Source organism: Cololabis saira, chromosome 14 (genome assembly GCF_033807715.1).
Source record: "Cololabis saira isolate AMF1-May2022 chromosome 14, fColSai1.1, whole genome shotgun sequence".
Lineage (NCBI taxonomy): Eukaryota > Metazoa > Chordata > Actinopteri > Beloniformes > Belonidae > Cololabis > Cololabis saira.
Window position 1 is genome coordinate 45,587,324 of NC_084600.1, and position 8,170 is coordinate 45,595,493.

Sequence of the window (8,170 nt, forward strand, 5' to 3'; positions counted from 1 at the left end):
AACGGTGGTACCCTGGAATACATGGAGGTGTAACGGTGGTACCCTGGAATACATGGAGGTGTAACGGTGGTACCCTGGAATACATGGAGGTGTAACGGTGGTGCTGGTACCCTGGAATACATAGAGGTGTAACGGTGGTACCCTGGAATACATGGAGGTGTAACGGTGGTACCCTGGAATACATGGAGGTGTAACGGTGGTGCTGGTACCCTGGAATACATGGAGGTGTAACGGTGGTACCCTGGAATACATGGGGGTGTAACGGTGGTGCTGGTACCCTGGAATACATGGGGGTGTAACGGTGGTACCCTGGAATACATGGAGGTGTAACGGTGGTACCCTGGAATACATGGAGGTGTAACGGTGGTACCCTGGAATACATGGGGGTGTAACGGTGGTACCCTGGAATACATGGAGGTGTAACGGTGGTACCCTGGAATACATGGAGGTGTAACGGTGGTACCCTGGAATACATGGGGGTGTAACGCTGGTACCCTGGAATACATGGAGGTGTAACGGTGCTATCCTGGAATACATGGAGGTGTAACGGTGGTACCCTGGAATACATGGAGGTGTAACGGTGGTACCCTGGAATACATGGGGGTGTAACGGTGGTACCCTGGAATACATGGGGGTGTAACGGTGGTACCCTGGAATACATGGAGGTGTAACGGTGGTGCTGGTACCCTGGAATACATGGGGGTGTAACGGTGGTACCCTGGAATACATGGAGGTGTAACGGTGGTGCTGGTACCCTGGAATACATGGAGGTGTAACGGTGGTACCCTGGAATACATGGGGGTGTAACGGTGGTACCCTGGAATACATGGAGGTGTAACGGTGGTGCTGGTACCCTGGAATACATGGGGGTGTAACGGTGGTACCCTGGAATACATGGAGGTGTAACGGTGGTGCTGGTACCCTGGAATACATGGAGGTGTAACGGTGGTACCCTGGAATACATGGAGGTGTAACGGTGGTACCCTGGAATACATGGAGGTGTAACGGTGGTACCCTGGAATACATGGAGGTGTAACGGTGGTACCCTGGAATACATGGGGGTGTAACGGTGGTACCCTGGAATACATGGAGGTGTAACGGTGGTACCCTGGAATACATGGAGGTGTAACGGTGGTACCCTGGAATACATGGAGGTGTAACGGTGGTGCTGGTACCCTGGAATACATGGAGGTGTAACGGTGGTACCCTGGAATACATGGAGGTGTAACGGTGGTACCCTGGAATACATGGAGGTGTAACGGTGGTACCCTGGAATACATGGAGGTGTAACGGTGGTACCCTGGAATACATGGGGGTGTAACGGTGGTACCCTGGAATACATGGAGGTGTAACGGTGGTACCCTGGAATACATGGGGGTGTAACGGTGGTACCCTGGAATACATGGAGGTGTAACGGTGGTACCCTGGAATACATGGAGGTGTAACGGTGGTACCCTGGAATACATGGGGGTGTAACGGTGGTACCCTGGAATACATGGAGGTGTAACGGTGGTGCTGGTACCCTGGAATACATGGGGGTGTAACGGTGGTACCCTGGAATACATGGAGGTGTAACGGTGGTACCCTGGAATACATGGGGGTGTAACGGTGGTACCCTGGAATACATGGAGGTGTAACGGTGGTACCCTGGAATACATGGAGGTGTAACGGTGGTACCCTGGAATACATGGAGGTGTAACGGTGGTACCCTGGAATACATGGAGGTGTAACGGTGGTACCCTGGAATACATGGAGGTGTAACGGTGGTACCCTGGAATACATGGGGGTGTAACGGTGGTACCCTGGAATACATGGAGGTGTAACGGTGGTACCCTGGAATACATGGAGGTGTAACGGTGGTACCCTGGAATACATGGAGGTGTAACGGTGGTACCCTGGAATACATGGAGGTGTAACGGTGGTACCCTGGAATACATGGAGGTGTAACGGTGGTACCCTGGAATACATGGAGGTGTAACGGTGGTACCCTGGAATACATGGGGGTGTAACGGTGGTACCCTGGAATACATGGGGGTGTAACGGTGGTACCCTGGAATACATGGAGGTGTAACGGTGGTACCCTGGAATACATGGAGGTGTAACGGTGGTACCCTGGAATACATGGGGGTGTAACGGTGGTACCCTGGAATACATGGAGGTGTAACGGTGGTACCCTGGAATACATGGAGGTGTAACGGTGGTACCCTGGAATACATGGAGGTGTAACGGTGGTACCCTGGAATACATGGGGGTGTAACGGTGGTACCCTGGAATACATGGAGGTGTAACGGTGGTACCCTGGAATACATGGAGGTGTAACGGTGGTACCCTGGAATACATGGAGGTGTAACGGTGGTACCCTGGAATACATGGAGGTGTAACGGTGGTACCCTGGAATACATGGAGGTGTAACGGTGGTACCCTGGAATACATGGAGGTGTAACGGTGGTACCCTGGAATACATGGAGGTGTAACGGTAGTACCCTGGAATACATGGAGGTGTAACGGTGGTATCCTGGAATACATGGAGGTGTAACGGTGGTACCCTGGAATACATGGAGGTGTAACGGTGGTACCCTGGAATACATGGGGGTGTAACGGTGGTACCCTGGAATACATGGGGGTGTAACGGTGGTACCCTGGAATACATGGGGGTGTAACGGTGGTGCTGGTACCCTGGAATACATGGAGGTGTAACGGTGGTACCCTGGAATACATGGGGGTGTAACGGTGGTACCCTGGAATACATGGGGGTGTAACGGTGGTACCCTGGAATACATGGAGGTGTAACGGTGGTACCCTGGAATACATGGAGGTGTAACGGTGGTACCCTGGAATACATGGGGGTGTAACGGTGGTACCCTGGAATACATGGAGGTGTAACGGTGGTACCCTGGAATACATGGGGGTGTAACGGTGGTACCCTGGAATACATGGAGGTGTAACGGTGGTACCCTGGAATACATGGAGGTGTAACGGTGGTACCCTGGAATACATGGAGGTGTAACGGTGGTACCCTGGAATACATGGAGGTGTAACGGTGGTACCCTGGAATACATGGAGGTGTAACGGTGGTACCCTGGAATACATGGGGGTGTAACGGTGGTACCCTGGAATACATGGGGGTGTAACGGTGGTACCCTGGAATACATGGAGGTGTAACGGTGGTACCCTGGAATACATGGAGGTGTAACGGTGGTACCCTGGAATACATGGAGGTGTAACGGTGGTACCCTGGAATACATGGGGGTGTAACGGTGGTGCTGGTACCCTGGAATACATGGAGGTGTAACGGTGGTACCCTGGAATACATGGGGGTGTAACGGTGGTACCCTGGAATACATGGGGGTGTAACGGTGGTACCCTGGAATACATGGAGGTGTAACGGTGGTGCTGGTACCCTGGAATACATGGAGGTGTAACGGTGGTACCCTGGAATACATGGGGGTGTAACGGTGGTACCCTGGAATACATGGAGGTGTAACGGTGGTACCCTGGAATACATGGAGGTGTAACGGTGGTACCCTGGAATACATGGAGGTGTAACGGTGGTACCCTGGAATACATGGGGGTGTAACGGTGGTACCCTGGAATACATGGAGGTGTAACGGTGGTACCCTGGAATACATGGAGGTGTAACGGTGGTACCCTGGAATACATGGAGGTGTAACGGTGGTACCCTGGAATACATGGAGGTGTAACGGTGGTACCCTGGAATACATGGGGGTGTAACGGTGGTACCCTGGAATACATGGAGGTGTAACGGTGGTACCCTGGAATACATGGAGGTGTAACGGTGGTACCCTGGAATACATGGAGGTGTAACGGTGGTACCCTGGAATACATGGGGGTGTAACGGTGGTACCCTGGAATACATGGAGGTGTAACGGTGGTGCTGGTACCCTGGAATACATGGAGGTGTAACGGTGGTACCCTGGAATACATGGGGGTGTAACGGTGGTACCCTGGAATACATGGAGGTGTAACGGTGGTACCCTGGAATACATGGGGGTGTAACGGTGGTACCCTGGAATACATGGAGGTGTAACAGTGGTACCCTGGAATACATGGGGGTGTAACGGTGGTACCCTGGAATACATGGGGGTGTAACGGTGGTACCCTGGAATACATGGAGGTGTAACGGTGGTACCCTGGAATACATGGAGGTGTAACGGTGGTACCCTGGAATACATGGAGGTGTAACGGTGGTACCCTGGAATACATGGAGGTGTAGCGGTGGTACCCTGGAATACATGGAGGTGTAACGGTGGTACCCTGGAATACATGGAGGTGTAACGGTGGTACCCTGGAATACATGGAGGTGTAACGGTGGTACCCTGGAATACATGGAGGTGTAACGGTGGTACCCTGGAATACATGGAGGTGTAACGGTGGTACCCTGGAATACATGGAGGTGTAACGGTAGTACCCTGGAATACATGGAGGTGTAACGGTGGTATCCTGGAATACATGGAGGTGTAACGGTGGTACCCTGGAATACATGGGGGTGTAACGGTGGTGGTGGTACCCTGGAATACATGGAGGTGTAACGGTGGTGCTGGTACCCTGGAATACATGGAGGTGTAACGGTGGTACCCTGGAATACATGGAGGTGTAACGGTGGTACCCTGGAATACATGGAGGTGTAACGGTGGTACCCTGGAATACATGGGGGTGTAACGGTGGTACCCTGGAATACATGGAGGTGTAACAGTGGTGTTGGTACCCTGGAATACATGGAGGTGTAACGGTGGTACCCTGGAATACATGGAGGTGTAACGGTGGTACTGGTACCCTGGAATACATGGAGGTGTAACGGTGGTACCCTGGAATACATGGAGGTGTAACGGTGGTACCCTGGAATACATGGGGGTGTAACGGTGGTACCCTGGAATACATGGAGGTGTAACGGTGGTACCCTGGAATACATGGAGGTGTAACGGTGGTACCCTGGAATACATGGAGGTGTAACGGTGGTACCCTGGAATACATGGAGGTGTAACGGTGGTGCTGGTACCCTGGAATACATGGGGGTGTAACGGTGGTACCCTGGAATACATGGGGGTGTAACGGTGGTACTGGTACCCTGGAATACATGGGGGTGTAACGGTGGTACCCTGGAATACATGGAGGTGTAACGGTGGTACCCTGGAATACATGGAGGTGTAACGGTGGTACCCTGGAATACATGGAGGTGTAACGGTGGTACCCTGGAATACATGGAGGTGTAACGGTGGTACCCTGGAATACATGGGGGTGTAACGGTGGTATCCTGGAATACATGGGGGTGTAACGGTGGTACCCTGGAATACATGGAGGTGTAACGGTGGTACCCTGGAATACATGGGGGTGTAACGGTGGTACCCTGGAATACATGGGGGTGTAACGGTGGTACCCTGGAATACATGGAGGTGTAACGGTGGTACCCTGGAATACATGGAGGTGTAACGGTGGTACCCTGGAATACATGGAGGTGTAACGGTGGTACCCTGGAATACATGGAGGTGTAACGGTGGTACCCTGGAATACATGGAGGTGTAACGGTGGTACCCTGGAATACATGGAGGTGTAACGGTGGTACCCTGGAATACATGGGGGTGTAACGGTGGTACCCTGGAATACATGGAGGTGTAACGGTGGTACCCTGGAATACATGGGGGTGTAACGGTGGTACCCTGGAATACATGGAGGTGTAACGGTGGTACCCTGGAATACATGGAGGTGTAACGGTGGTACCCTGGAATACATGGAGGTGTAACGGTGGTACCCTGGAATACATGGAGGTGTAACGGTGGTACCCTGGAATACATGGAGGTGTAACGGTGGTGCTGGTACCCTGGAATACATGGAGGTGTAACGGTGGTACCCTGGAATACATGGGGGTGTAACGGTGGTACCCTGGAATACATGGGGGTGTAACGGTGGTACCCTGGAATACATGGAGGTGTAACGGTGGTGCTGGTACCCTGGAATACATGGAGGTGTAACGGTGGTACCCTGGAATACATGGGGGTGTAACGGTGGTACCCTGGAATACATGGAGGTGTAACGGTGGTACCCTGGAATACATGGAGGTGTAACGGTGGTACCCTGGAATACATGGAGGTGTAACGGTGGTACCCTGGAATACATGGAGGTGTAACGGTGGTACCCTGGAATACATGGGGGTGTAACGGTGGTACCCTGGAATACATGGAGGTGTAACGGTGGTACCCTGGAATACATGGAGGTGTAACGGTGGTACCCTGGAATACATGGAGGTGTAACGGTGGTACCCTGGAATACATGGGGGTGTAACGGTGGTACCCTGGAATACATGGAGGTGTAACGGTGGTGCTGGTACCCTGGAATACATGGAGGTGTAACGGTGGTACCCTGGAATACATGGGGGTGTAACGGTGGTACCCTGGAATACATGGAGGTGTAACGGTGGTACCCTGGAATACATGGGGGTGTAACGGTGGTACCCTGGAATACATGGAGGTGTAACGGTGGTACCCTGGAATACATGGAGGTGTAACGGTGGTACCCTGGAATACATGGAGGTGTAACGGTGGTACCCTGGAATACATGGAGGTGTAACGGTGGTACCCTGGAATACATGGAGGTGTAACGGTGGTACCCTGGAATATATGGAGGTGTAACGGTGGTACCCTGGAATACATGGAGGTGTAACGGTGGTACCCTGGAATACATGGAGGTGTAACGGTGGTACCCTGGAATACATGGAGGTGTAACGGTGGTACCCTGGAATACATGGAGGTGTAACGGTGGTACCCTGGAATACATGGAGGTGTAACGGTGGTACCCTGGAATACATGGGGGTGTAACGGTGGTACCCTGGAATACATGGAGGTGTAACGGTGGTACCCTGGAATACATGGAGGTGTAACGGTGGTACCCTGGAATACATGGGGGTGTAACGGTGGTACCCTGGAATACATGGAGGTGTAACGCTGGTACCCTGGAATACATGGGGGTGTAACGGTGGTACCCTGGAATACATGGAGGTGTAACGGTGGTACCCTGGAATACATGGAGGTGTAACGGTGGTACCCTGGAATACATGGAGGTGTAACGGTGGTGCTGGTACCCTGGAATACATGGAGGTGTAACGGTGGTACCCTGGAATACATGGAGGTGTAACGGTGGTACCCTGGAATACATGGAGGTGTAACGGTGGTACCCTGGAATACATGGAGGTGTAACGGTGGTACCCTGGAATACATGGGGGTGTAACGGTGGTACCCTGGAATACATGGAGGTGTAACGGTGGTGCCCTGGAATACATGGGGGTGTAACGGTGGTACCCTGGAATACATGGAGGTGTAACGGTGGTATCCTGGAATACATGGGGGTGTAACGGTGGTACCCTGGAATACATGGGGGTGTAACGGTGGTACTGGTACCCTGGAATACATGGAGGTGTAACGGTGGTACCCTGGAATACATGGAGGTGTAACGGTGGTACCCTGGAATACATGGGGGTGTAACGGTGGTACCCTGGAATACATGGGGGTGTAACGGTGGTACTGGTACCCTGGAATACATGGAGGTGTAACGGTGGTACCCTGGAATACATGGAGGTGTAACGGTGGTACCCTGGAATACATGGGGGTGTAACGGTGGTACCCTGGAATACATGGAGGTGTAACGGTGGTACCCTGGAATACATGGAGGTGTAACGGTGGTACCCTGGAATACATGGAGGTGTAACGGTGGTACCCTGGAATACATGGAGGTGTAACGGTGGTACCCTGGAATACATGGAGGTGTAACGGTGGTACCCTGGAATACATGGAGGTGTAACGGTGGTACCCTGGAATACATGGAGGTGTAACGGTGGTACCCTGGAATACATGGAGGTGTAACGGTGGTACCCTGGAATACATGGAGGTGTAACGGTGGTACCCTGGAATACATGGAGGTGTAACGGTGGTACCCTGGAATACATGGAGGTGTAACGGTGGTACCCTGGAATACATGGAGGTGTAACGGTGGTACCCTGGAATACATGGGGGTGTAACGGTGGTACCCTGGAATACATGGAGGTGTAACGGTGGTACCCTGGAATACATGGAGGTGTAACAGTGGTACCCTGGAATACATGGAGGTGTAACGGTGGTACCCTGGAATACATGGGGGTGTAACGGTGGTACCCTGGAATACA